The sequence below is a fragment of the Humulus lupulus genome, chromosome 3, assembly GCF_963169125.1.
Source record: "Humulus lupulus chromosome 3, drHumLupu1.1, whole genome shotgun sequence".
NCBI lineage: Eukaryota > Viridiplantae > Streptophyta > Magnoliopsida > Rosales > Cannabaceae > Humulus > Humulus lupulus.
This window is the reverse complement of record NC_084795.1, coordinates 41774948-41789683: the sequence shown is the minus strand read 5'-3', so window position 1 is coordinate 41789683 and position 14736 is coordinate 41774948. Positions and strand designations below refer to the sequence as shown.

Here is a 14736-nt window from a genome sequence, read left to right as displayed (position 1 = left end):
AATTTATTCATTGCTAGAACATGTATAGACTACAATCTCAGTTATTTCTTAAAGAAAATGTAAAAATAAGATAAAATGACATATATGGCTGTAATACGAGATCGGACTCTATTTTGTCATTAAAAAAATGTATAAAAAAAAAAAAAAAGAAGATGAAAGTGTTTTATCACTGTAATATACCAGACTAGACTACATAAATAAAAATGGAAGAAGAAAGACGAAAGGGCAAATGCTTTGTAACGAAAAATTACAAATTCTTTTAGTGTTAGACCTCCGTTATTGATGTGTCAAACTAAATGATGTGTTAATATTTAATTGGTGGGGGCAGGGTTGAGATACAGAGAAGGAGACAGCAGATTTTTATTCATGTCATACTGTCATATTAAACATGATAAAGAAATAGAACGAGATGTATAAATATGACTAATCACCTGCTGATTGGACACTTATGCCAGTAGGAATATGCTGAATGCAGACTGAAGGTCTAGTTCCACTCTGCTCTTCTTCAAGCATGGAGGAGGATGTGCTATTCAAATCCCTATCATCAATTTGAAGGTTGTAAATAAGCAACTGATATAAAAATATTTGGCCAGAGATTAATAGCAAAAACAAACGACAAAAGTTGTACCTCAAACAGCGCAGATTCAACATTAGGACCTCTAATCATGAAGTGGACACCTTACTTGCCCATATCTGGATATGGAATATATAAACAAAGTCAGAGAACAAAAGAGACTGAAAACATAGGAGAGACAATAATCATCTTGTTGAGCTTTTTCAGAAAAATGCTCAATTTCTGTTAGACGTTGCTTCATTTAATTACATACCAAGTTGGACCATGGAATTCCAAACATGTATGTTTTATCTCCAAAAGATCATACATAAAAGGTTAAATATATGAGATAAACAAGGTAAACAAGATTATCAAACCTCAGAGTGACCTTCAGATCCAGCTTTAATAACTACACATGCTCCCTCAATGTCATATGGCCCCTTTAGAAGCTTGGCCATCTCATAATGATCCAAAACCTTGCTTACGTCTAAAGAAGCACTATATGCTTGCTTGAAAAGCCCATAATTGATAGCATCTATCTCGGCCAACTGTGTTATTAACTTTGCCTCTTCAACCCGCAGACATAAATTAAATAAGAACAACAAAATAATCATTCCAACTAAAAGAGGAAAAATGGTAAAGATGATTGGAGCAAACTCATATAGACAAGTTCTAAAGAATGTTGAGGAAAAATCAACAAAATGCACCAATGCACATGAGTCATGACTGCCAAAATATTGTTTTTAAAAATGTAGTTTTGAATGCTCAAACGTTCACTCAGAGGAAGGATAATGTGCAGTTTAAGTCATTAATTTAAAACAAAGAGCTCTCTATGCCAGTCTATTATATAATGGATACAATATGATTATTTCCAAGAAGAAGTAGACAATGACATACTCCAAAGGTGCACCCATCTAAAAATAGTTAATTATCCATTATGTACTAATTCATAATAAATATGAAAAATCCTATGCATAGATTATCACCTTATATGTTAAATCCTTAAGGGCATCAACCACTTTGGCACTATCAGCTAACTTAGCAAGAATCACATTGGATTTAGCAGGGTCGTCCCAGAGGTCATAAGCCCGTATCATTTCTTCCTGTTTATTTCGTTTTGCCTCTTCATGTTCGAGTGCCGCAGGGGCCAGCATTTCAGCTCACAAAACCGCCTCTTCAATATTCCTTTCCAATGTAAATAAACCTACACAATTACCAAAAGCTACATTAAATCCCATGAGACAAGTAAATAAACAACACAACCAAATATAACCAAAGAACTTTCTATTTTGTTCTCTGGAAAAGAACGAATATTAACTGAGAAATAATCTCAAACAGATGATAGGTACCCATGTATGCAAAACTGAAAAACTACTCCATATAGCCATAACAAGCACCACATAAAGAAAAGCCGCCATTCAAACATCAAAACACGTGGTTCCAAATTGGTGCAAACCCCATTTGCTCACTAAACAGCTAGACACCAAGAAGACACATATAAAGCAAGCTAAGAGTGAAGGAGAAACAGAGAAAGTAAAGCTGACCCAGTTGTTTGTAGACCTTGTTCTTGTCTTCATCCATGGTTTATACTACTAAATCAAGCCAACATCAAGATCTTTTCCACTATTATAAATATATACCAAAGTAAATTAAGTCATGCAAGTGCTACTACTAAAGTAAATAAACAAAACAATCTCCTTTCTTACTTCCAGAAATAAAATGATCAATTTTAAGAATTAAATATAAGATTCAATACAGGGAAAAAGAAGCCATAATAATACCTTGAATTATATCTAAGAAACCAGACCCATCTTCCCACACAAACCATAAAAAAAAAAAACCAGAGAAAGATCAATGATTGAAGAATGCGATTGATCTTTTCTCCTCTTCAAGCGCACAAGTCTTCTTTTTTTTTTTTATCTAAAATAAGCATATTACATAACTATTTTTACAGTGATTGTTTTTTTCTATGTTTCCTATTAAAACTTATCAATAAAAACCTATAGAATAATATCTATTATTGACAATTGGCTTTCTGTATATACTTTTCCATCCAGTCATTAACTCTAAACCAATAAATGTACTTACAAACAGAGCTATAAGAAAGACCTTAAGCATAGAATAACATCTTGACCTTGAAAACGGTGAAGAATGCATGACAAATGAAAGGTATAATAATTATTGCATTGTGGATAGAATGATATTAACAGAGCAACAAGTAGAAGAAGGGAACAAGAAAAATATTGTGAAAATCTCTAGAGAAGTGATAAAATTTTAGCTGTTAGATATAACTATCAGTTGAGTCATTTGCTTTTATTATATATTGTATATAAAGATTGGTATCTCTATTGCAATCATCCCCAACACCACCAAAAGCAAGACTAAAAGAAAGATGACAATAAATACTCATGTATTTATCACGAAATACTCATATATCATCTTTATACATTACTCCTAAAAGGACACTCATTTTTGCTTTTCTGGTCACTCAATTCTTATATAGAACCAAGTATTGAGAATTAGTCTCAAAGCCAACCAATTTGGAAAATCCTCTTCAACATTCCGAATAAATAAACCTGTGGAGTACTACCAATAATCTATATACAATAATCAAAAATTAAACAATAAGAGATGGATCATGCATCTAATCATTCAAACAATATATACTTTAAATCAAATATAGACACCTCGTGCTCCCAAACCAGAACTTGTCGATTCAAAAAAATCAATCTAACACATAAAATCAATGAAGTTCATAGCAGAGAAATTAGGCATCTTGAGGTAATGAGTAGTGCTACAATACCTCAATTTTGAAGATGATGATCAGTTTCTAGCCATTAGATCTCACATAAGAACAAACTAAGGAAAATGATTAATCCCACAATTAAAATCTCAGTTTTGAACCCCGTTTTAAACCCAAATATATACAGAGATCTCAAAACAAAAAATATATACCCAAATATCATATTAAATATCTCCATTTTGAACCCAGATATTTAAAAAAAAAAAGGCTGAGGAAAAAACTTACCTGTTCGACCTCTTCAATGAAGACACAGTCGACCCTCGCCTGCGCCGTTCAAGCCCTCACCATTAGAGCTCTGTCGATATCCCTTCATTGTCCACCTTAGCCCCTGCTTGTCCCTTTTTCATCGAGCCTTAGTCCACAGCTGAGAGAGGATGAGAGATTGAGAGCCAAACCAGAAAGGGAGAGAGAGAGTGACTCGCAATATATATACCTGAACCCATGGCTGGAACCCACCGCCTCATCGCAAGCCACCGCCTCATCGTGAGCCGCGAGCCATGAGCCACCGTTGCAGCGAGCCTCTCCGCATCTGCTTGAGCGAGCCACGAATCTCGTCGACGGCGTCCATGTGCGGCCAGGTGCGAGTCTGAAACTGAGGGAGACTCATGGAAAGGCAGGGGAGAAGAGAGGGTCGGCTGGGGGCTGAAGCTTTTAGGGATTTTTTTTAAAATACAATATTTGGGTATAACCCCAAATAAATAAAATTCAATTTTTTTTTCTTTTTTTAGAAAATAAAATAAAAATCTGTTTTTTTAATTTAGTTATTAAAATAAAGCATTAATTTATTAATTTATTTATTATTTTTTACTTAAAAATTTTTAGGACACCCAAAGTGAGTCCTTAAAAATCACCACTAATATTACACTTAAATTTTATATTAAAGTTTTTTAGGATCCACATATGTTTTTAGGACACTCATTGCGAGTCCTAAAAACAGTTTTTAAGGAAAATTGGAGGGAATTTGAATTTTTTTTAAATTTAAACTTTTAGGATACACATAAGTTTTTAGGACTCGCAATGTGAGTCCTGAAAACATTATTTTAGGACTCGCCGCGAGTCCTAAAAAGTCCCAGAGGTATTTGTTTTAAAAAAAAATCTCAAATATTTAGGACACACATAGTTTTTAGGACTCGCTCCGCAAGTCCTAAAACAAATTCTTTAAGGACTCGCAATGCAAGTCCTAAAAGGTCCAGGAGACTTTTTTAGGACTCGCATTTATGTGAGTGTCCTAAAAATGTGATTTTGTAGTAGTGTCAAAACATAAAATGAACATATTTCAATTCCCAAAAATAACACAATAATTTTGTTATTGGTTAGGTTGATTATGCATAATTATACCATTAAATTCTAAATGGTTAGGTTGGTATTAACTAGTTTAGTTACTATGCATTGATTTTTAATTTAAATTTAAAACACAATTTCGAAATAAATTTAATTTTTTTATAGATAAAAAGGTTTGGTTGAATGCTGTCAAATGGGTTAATGCTGTCTATCTCAAGGGGGTACCCTTTTGGTCTTATGAGGTAAAGTTAGACACCAGCTGGTATTGGCGCAAACTTTGTCGATTGAGACAAAAATTTTCCTTAGCTGAGATTTTGAAGGCAGGCTATTCGGGTAGATTTGGTGCTTCTGTTCTGTACAACAGCTCGCTGCCTCAGTCCCAATTCAGCTACCACATAGCCATTTGGAGTAGCCTCAATCTTCCTAAGCATAGATTTATGTTATGGCAGGTTGTGAATACTCATTTGCTAACTTTGGACAATCTGAGTAAGTTTCATTTAGTTCTTGATTCACTGCTCTGTCCGGTTTGTGGTGAACAACCAAAATCGCATCAGCATTTATTTTTCCAATGCAATCTGTCTAGAAGAGTGGTGGAGTTAGTGTTCAGTTGGCTGGGTTTTAGAGGGTGGGCGTTAGAATTTGCTGGTTGGTTAACTTGGCTCTTGCTGAAAGCTTCTGGTATTATTAGACTCATCAGCATTGCAGTTTGTGCAGCCACTTGTTATTGTATTTGGTTGAACAGAAACAGGTGTGTCTTTGAAGGCTGCTCCAAGTCTGAATCTTTACTTGCTTTTGACATCAAGAGTATAGTGATCTACAGATTATGTGTTTTTCAAAACAGGAAAATGTCTAGACTAGAAAGAAACTTTATACATAGATTAACATGTAATTAGTGAGTTTTGTTTTGTTTCTGGTTCTGGTTCTAGAGGTTCAGTGTGTTGAACCTCTTGTTTCGGCTCTTTTTGTGCTGTATTTTGGTGGTTGATTAATGAAGTATCTTCTTCTTCTTGATAAAAAAAAAAAAGGTTTGGTTGAGTTAGTTTGTGTAAAAAAATATATATTTTATTAAAATTTCACTTAAAAAAACGTGAGCAATTAATTTAGAAAATGCCATCTAATTGCATTAAATACATGTATTCATAAATTCATTCTAATACCCTAATATCATGCTCTATTTATGTTTGGTTGAGTTATTAATCATTTCTCATAAAAAGCGTGTACAATTAAGATCATGTCAACTAATTTCATTAAATGCATGTCTCCATAAATCCATTCCAATTCCCTAACATTATGCTCAAAATTCTGATTGGTTGATATATTAATTAATAAATTCGAACTTAACACTTACAAAATAGTTTTTATTTAATAAATATGATATTAATGTCTACAACTACCCTTTGAAACTTCCAATAAACATTAAAGCTTATTGTGAAAATGATTAAATTTAAAGTGTGTTTTAATCTTGTTAATAAATAATTAATTCAGAAATAAACTATTCAAATTCTCCAAAATATTGATCATCTTCTAATTTCTCAAAATTGATAAATAATAATACAAATTTCTTTCTTTTACACAACTTGATTGAGAATAACAAAATTAGGACAAGGATCATTGTCCCTAGTACTATATTCCTCTGCTTGAAATGAACTCTCGAACATCTTTCAATGATTTTGCTCTATTCTTGTTGAAATTTGAGCATGCAATCCACGAAGCCATGTGACACATTTCTTCATTAGAGTCGAACTACAATAGTGAAAAAAACTCAAGTATAGTATGATAAGAACAAAATTAAAAAAAAAAAAAAACTTAGTATGAAATCTACTTATCACAAAAGACCGCGAGTCGAGCTTACAACAATTCATCATAAATAATATGACAAAGACTCCACAATCGTACAAATTTTGTTGTCTAGGGACATTTCTACCACGAATTATACCAAAACTAGCAAAGTTGAAACTACTAGGTTTCCTTTTGATCTGATTCTCCAAGAACAAATCTAGATTGCGTAGCTGCATTTGCACTCTAACATCATAATTTATAAATTTAAAATTTATAAAAAAGTAATATATTCAACCAATAAAAACTTACAATATCAACAATCTTAGATGACTGTAATATAGGATTCTTTTCATCGGCAAGTGAGTCCCAAACTTCTACTTTTTTTTTCTTTAAGTATCACTCGTGCAAGAATGAAGTGTCTTACAAGCAACATAGGAATATAAATCTACAAGTATAATTGTTGTTAGAAATTACATAATAAATAGATGCTTAAAAATATATTCAACGTAAACCATTAGAATTATACTTCATTGCAATGTTCGAGGGAGCCCATAAATCTTTCGTAGTAATGCATTTTCCTCCAAATTTGATGTAGTGGTAAATTGGAGTAGGAGTCGGGTAGTAAGTATTTCTATTGTCATAATTTAAAAAAAAAAATTAACTTCACAAACATGAAATATGTTTTGACAAAAAAGAAAAACAACAAAAAACTCACCATATTTCGAGCAGGAAGATACCAATTCTTACACTCTTTACCCTTCTTCAACCTCTCATCCTCGGTCAAGAATGAAGAAACCATAGTAACAATCTGCATTTACCAAAAAAAAAAAAAATTATAACGGTCTTACTAAAATTATTAATATATACAAATGAATTACCTCAGTCTCCAACTCCGTTTTAGGTCCAAGATACCAGAAGTCGGACCGTCGTAGAAAACTAGACTCACTTTCAACTATAATTTCCCTAGGATATATACAATAATATACATTAAAATATATTGAAAAAATGACAAAAAATATATACATTAAGATAGAAAAACTTACAATTGATCAGAGTTTGAGAAAATGTATTCTAACACTTCCCTATCTTTCGGTCTTAAAGTATTACCGAGTTTAAAATGTTCAAAGAACACAACATCATCTTGACTAATAACATGTTTTTTTAAAAATAGTGATTGTGAGGCCTTTTCGTTAATGGATTCATATGCCAATTTTTTCTTCTTCTCATATCTACATGGAATTTTATCTTTGGCTTGTAAATCCAGTTTAATAGAGTGTAGTTCATCTCTCAACTCTTTCAACTCATGCTCAATTACTATCCTCCATTCCATTTCTGATTCCATCACGAAGTTCTATACAAAAAAATTGACGAAGATTATCACTATGTAAGAAATATTTTTGAAAAATAATAATATGTTTGAAAAATTTACATGATGAAATTTTCAAAACTTTAAAATTCCTCACATTTTTAGTTTATTGAAGAAAAATGAACTACAAAATAATTTGTAATAATAATGTTTTAAAATTTCTTTTATAAAATAGGAAATTTTTAAAACCCTATAACCTTCAATGTAAATTTATAAACCTAATAGTTGATATCTAAGAAGTTTGAATAATTTCGAATTTTACAATGGGAGAAAAAAATGATAATTTATATGTAAAAATAAAGAAATCACATGAATGATTGAAAATCTTGCAAGAAACACTATGAAAAATCTAGAGCTTTTTCATAAAACATTTTTTTTAAAAATTGTTCTTGTGAGATTTTACTAGACAAGTTTTTCAAGAGAAATAAGATTTAATCATTTTTTTGAATTTCAAATCCTACATGACAAATAAAACTAAGTTGGAATTAAAAAAAAAAAAGATCTAGTAGTGAATTTCGAAATATGAAATTGGTGAAATAGATGATAAATTGTTTGTAAAAATAAAGAAAGCACAAAAATGATTGAAAATCTTGCAAGAAACACTACAAAAAATCTAGAGCTTTTTCATCAAACATTTTTTAAAAAAATTGTTCTTGTGAGATTTTAATAAACAAGTTTTCAAGAGAAATAAGATTTAGTCTTTTTTTTTTTTAATTTCAAATTCTACATGAAAAATAAAACTAAGTTGATATTTTTTTTAAAAAAACCTCTAGTAGTGAATTTCGAAATATGAAATTGGAGAAATAGATGATAATTTGTTTGTAAAAATAAAGAAAGCACAAAAACGATTGAAAATCTTACAAAGAACACTATGAAAAATCTAGAGTTTTTTCATCAAACATTTTCAAAAAAATAATTCTTGTGGGTTTTTACTAAACAAGTTTTTCAAGAGAAATAAGATTTACTCATCTATGTGAATTTTAAATACTACATAACAAAAAAAAAGATGGATTTTTTTTAAAAAAAAATTAGAAAATCTACTAGTGATTTTCGAAAATGACATAGAAAACTTACTTGAAAACACTTTAAAAAATTGGAGCTTCTTCAATAAACAAGTTTTTTCAGATGAGTAAATTTTGTATAAAAATATATATAATATATAGAAAATTCGAAATATGTTTTATTAATTAGCCAACTAATTGTAGTTGGGAAAATATGAGTCATTAATGCATAAGGAATGAATTTGGAAAGAACAAGGAATGAAAGGAATGGAGAAGGAATGAAGAAGGAATGAGGATATGGAATCTTGGAATTAATCTTAAATAATGATTTTTTTAATTATTTAATTAAATTAAAAGGTGACCGCCATGTCAGCAGGTAGTCCATTACCAAGTTTGAAAAAGTCAAAGATAGCATTAATTAACATCTTTAAATGTGGACCATTGGATCTTAATCCAATGGCTATTAATTGACAACCCATCCATGGGGAAAAAACTCAATCACCATTAAGAGTGAACCCATATATATATATTCATATCTATTATAATACTTTTCCATTAGTCTTATGTTCATCTGTTGTTAAAAGTGGCTTTTGTTACAAGAAGAAGACCGAAAGGAACAAAGAATAAATTTAGACAAAAGAAGGAGGTTATATAATATTGAACAACAAATCCAAGAAAAAAGTTTTAAGCAGTAGAAACTTGAAACATATTTATTAAGTGCAGTATAAATAAGAGCAAAAATGAAGGAAGCTATTCTAAAATACTGAGGAAAATTACCTGTTGTTTGAGCCATTCATTGTAAAGTTGTTGCCAACCAAGTTATTGCCAAAAAAAAATGACAGTTTTTTTTAGACAGAAAGAGTTAACCAAATGGTACAAGCATGTTAACCCAAGAGAGAAAACTAAAGATGTATTACAGATAAGAGAGTGAGCTAATGTTGATAAGAGAGTCTGGAATCTGTCCATTTAACTTGTTTTTTGTAACTGTTGGAGCTCTCCGTTATTCGATGGAATTGTACTAGTGATATTGTTGTTCCTAAGTACTCTGCAGGTTTTTTTTAATAGTTGTTAGATTATATCTCAAAGCAGAACAGCACAGAAGAAAAAAGATATGTTTGAATTTGAATGATTTATTAGAAAGGGTGTAATAATGTGTTGAAACCATGTTACTTACAAGGTACTTAGAGACTTCATATCCTTGATAAATGCAAGAGAAGAACTTACATTAGATATTTCACTTAACTGCCTACAGATAATTCACACTAAAGATTGTTAGCATTAAAAATGTGCATATAAATATGAAAATGATTATTAAATATAGTACTCACAAGTCTAATAGGGAAGTCAGATTCGCGATCGTTGATGGTATAGGTCCCATATATAGTATTATTAATCAGACCAAAAATAAGTAAAAATTACACACAATAAACACAATTTTTTATTTAAATTAATAAAATGGTTGAAAAAGGTGTATGCAGAAATTCATGGAGAGGAATCTGGTATTGAGAAAAACAGTCAAATTTGGAAACAATATTGAAATTCCTTCTGTTTGAAATTCCTTTTGTTTGAAAATTTGGAGACAATATTGAAATTCCTTCTGTTTGCAAATATTATAGTCGCAATCAATTTAAAGAAGTTGAGAATTAGGGCAGAGAAGAAGAATACTTACGACAGAAAAGTGAGGAAGAAGGCCAGAAAGTCAAGGTAGACTGCTGCGCTGCAGAGTTTTGTTGACCGGTGACCGGTGGTGGCTACTGACTGGGCGGTCGGTCGGGGTGTTGGGTTTGCTTCGCGTCCGTGGTCGCACTGTATTACAAAGAGAGAAAGGGATTTGGGTGATGAGTATTTTTTTTTTTCGCTTTAATGATACTTTAGTGTTAGATTAATTTTATTCATAAGCTTTATTCAAAAACACTAATGCAAAAATTTATCAATAAATAGAACACATCTATCTGTTTATGAAAACAAGCATCGCAATAAATATGTTCAAGTTAAGATCACAAGTCAATAGTGTTGAACATACCAGCACAAGAATTGCAGCCCCTTCCTATTCCAAATTCCACAAGCTTCTCATTTGGTTTAGGTATGCAGTCAGGAAGATTTCCAAAACATTGAGCTATTTATAATATCTTCAAATGATTATAAATAAGGTAAAAGTTCAGAGACAAAAAAAAATTGAATTTACCACCCTAGCTAAACTAACATATACCTAGAGAGAATTCACAATAAGGCCGACAATTAAAGTAGATTGTCATCATTATAAACCACATATTCAGACACAAAAATAAAGGCACTGCTGAAACTAGTAGAACAAAAATGATCAAAGGCCCAAATTCAAAACATGTTTTAATGATCAGAAATGAAGTTTTCGAAATGTACATCATTATAAAAAATTAAATGCAACAAATGAAATAACATCATATCAAAAAAGGAAATAACATTATACAAGCAACAAATGTCTTATGGCCAAAAAAAAACAAGAAACTTCATACATTGATTATTGGTTGAGAAAAGATTATCAATATACATATATAGACCATAAACTTGGAACTAACTTGGTACAAGACCATCGTAGACCCACCAGTCAAGCCACGCCGTAGACCCACGAGTCGAGCCACACCGTAGATCCACCGCTGCAAGTACCGTCGTACCCACGAGCGAGCCACGCCGTAGACCCATGAGTCGAGCCTCCTTGTCACACGACCTAAGCCGCGGGCCCCCATCACCTTGTTACACACCTGCAAACAAACAGAGAGAAAGGAAGAAAGATTGAACAAGAGAGTAGCTCAGAGAAAAAGATAGAGTGAGAGAGAGTTACCGTTGAAGAATGATGTCGTCGCACTGTCCCTCTCCAAAGCTAGTTTCCGAGAGAAGCCCCTGCACCCTTCCATTCACCCGTCAACCATGTGAAAGAAATAGAGGGAGAAGGACAGAGAGAAAAGAGATCGAGAGAGAGAGACCGGATGTAGGAGAGAGGCGAAACGGCTATGGTAGAGAGAACCCATTTCAGAAAGGCGCGATATAAGATTAGGCCAAGAGGAAAAAGTAGGAGAGAGAGAGAGAGAGAGTGGCGCACCGTATGGAGTGACGAAGGAAGAAAGAGTGAAAAAATGTATAAGTGGCGGGCTCCCAAAAAAATTACCGCCTTTTTCATTAACTTTTCCACATATATAATATTTTTGACTAATACTTTTTCATTAGTATTATATTCATGTGTTATGAAAAGGGTATTTGGTGTAGTGTTAATAAATTAAAAGAGGGTTTAAAACCCTATATTTTGATAAAATAATTAAGTGAATTATTTTTCTAGTAAGTAAAATTGATTAATTGATTTTGAAAAATTAACTTGTCAAGAAGGGAAATTTTTAGCGGTTTTCCTGATTAAGACAAATTAGACAATTTTCTTAAAACTATTTTTAGAGATTAAAACCTTGAGAAATATAAAAGGAAAATTAAGAATTTATTTTCTTTAAAAATAATTAAGGAATTTATTTTCTGGATATAATACCGGCTAAAATCTTACATATTTTAACCGACTTGTTGAAAGTGCAGGTTAATAGCGATACATTGAAAGAATAATATTTTTAGCGGATTGTGGGAAAATACTATTGTGATACCCGAGCCTAGGTATCGAAACCTTAGGATAGGTCTCCCCGAGACTTAGAGTGTAGTCTCAAATATTTTTTTATGAATTTCCTTAATGGGTTTATAAACCAAATAAGGATCATTAATCCTTACAAATGATTTTGAAAATGACCAAACTGCCCAAAATAATAATAATAATGAATTATGAGTGTCATAATTAATCCGAGTATATTGTATGGATAACTACAGTATTGGCTAAGCGTAACTGGACTGAACTTTGGAGGGTGAAAACCTACTAAGTGCTAAGGACTCCAAGTAAGTCAACTTATATTGTGTGGCTGCAACATGAAACAATTATTGTATTGTGTGTTAGTATATGGACATATGCACATATATACACTATCGTAGAAAGTTGCTTAGAGACGTTAGTCTAGTGAGTGCTGATTTAGAAAATATGATTGGTAGATTTTCGTCATATCCTAGAAGGCTAATCCCCGTCACATTGCTTGATTTTATTATGTCCGGGTCATTACCGTGACGAGTGGCCAAGAGGTGAGGATCGCTGGTTAAACCTAGGGGCGCCAAAATAAATGGGACCTAGGGGCTCTCATGCTTACTTAATCAGTGAATGGTTAGAACCTGAGCAAGTGCTCTGATAAGTTATTCCTGGATAGCAGTTGTGAATATTGGTCATTCAGTGAGAGTTCCTATCGATACTAGGGGTTACCAGATTGAGTGAGGCTGAACACCCTAGGGGCAACTTCTCACCAACACCACTAATTAGCATAGAAGTCTCTGTAAAACCGTGTAAATTCGATTAAACTCTTGGATAAGTAGCGATTCCCTAGGTAACACAATAGTTAGCCTTGATGGGTTTATTAATTGGCTAGATATTAGTGTTTAAACTCAGTTCTCTCTTACAGATTAGAATTTATGTTGGAGGGCGCGTTATGCCTGAATTGTTGGAAATTGTCGAGCGTTGGTCTTGAATTATATTGTGTTATGATATATCTGCTTGCTCTGGGATTTTCTAAGTGCAGGGATATATTAGTTAATAATATATAGTTGTGATATAATATATCTACTTGCTCTGGGATTTTCTGAGTGCAGGGATATATTTGTTGATAAGATATAGTTATGATATAATATATCTGCTTGTTCTGGGATTTACTATGTGCATGAATTTATCTGTTTATAGGAAATAATTTATCATTGGTTATCAGGCATGACCATAAGTTTTCCAGGACGCTTTTGCGTTCTTGAAATTGATTTTGTAGGGTCCGGATGGATTCAGAACTCTAATTCTCTGCATGCTTTGTTTTAAGGTTGAACTTACTAAGCATTTTCCCTTACCTAGTTGTTTCATGTTGTAGGTAAGAGCAAGGGCAAGGCAGAGTAGTGAGCGCTGGAGTCTACCTTGGAAATGTACATGTGGACCGATCTTTTGGGAAGCCATTTTATATTTTGGAAATGTTGCGCAATTTTCCTAAAATAGGCTCACTCTACTCTTTATAAAATATGTTTGTAACTAACTGTTAAGTATGGCCATACGACTTTTTTTAAAAAAAAAATTATACGGGTTCTTGACACATTTTGTTAAATGAAAACATTTATATTTCTACATTATCAAGTCTTGAAAATCCGGGTCGTTACAATCACTACAACAATTAATGTTAGTTGTAGTGTAGCTATTAGCGGCGGGTTCAGTCTGCCGCTATTATACAGATTATTAGGCGGCGGACTAGGGGGTCCGCTGCTAATTAGGTATGATTATTTAAAATATATATAATAATATGTATTAGCGGCGGACTGCCCATTATTAGCGACGGGTAGTCTGCCGCTAATACAAATGATGAAAAGGCCCGGGAAACAAACGGGTATTTTTTTAAGTTTTATTAGCGGCGGATAATCACCGTTTATTAGAGGCAGATATCCGCCGCTAATAGTGTTAGCGACGGAGAATCTCATTTATTAGTGGTGGGCTGTATTAATAGCGGTGGGACCCCGCCGCTAATACATTTACAGTTTTAAATTTCGCAGCCCAATTTCCTTCTTCTCTTCCCCTCTCTCTGTCAAAACCCTTCTCCATTTTCGCCATTTTCATCATTGATCACTCACGATATCCCCTACTCATACCAAATTTTTCTACTCAAGATTTCTGGTGCCTCTCAAGCAAATAACTTCCTGTCATCTCCAATTTCTCATCTCTTAGACTCGCAGTCACCGCACAACCAGTACCCCTGCATCACCGCACCGCCACACCACCACGCGACGTTCTCCAACCCTGCGTCCACACCGTCGCACTTTGCACTATCCTCCTCTCTCCATCTCTCCTACGCACCTTTTCATTTATACAGGTATATATATA

The 14736-nt window shown here is 32.8% G+C and overlaps 1 pseudogene; it reads right to left on the bottom strand.

Moving 5' to 3' along the window:
* Positions 1-423: 423 nt before the first annotated feature.
* Positions 424-4030, bottom strand: LOC133824014 (peptide chain release factor PrfB3, chloroplastic-like; annotated as a pseudogene).
* Positions 4031-14736: the final 10706 nt, after the last annotated feature.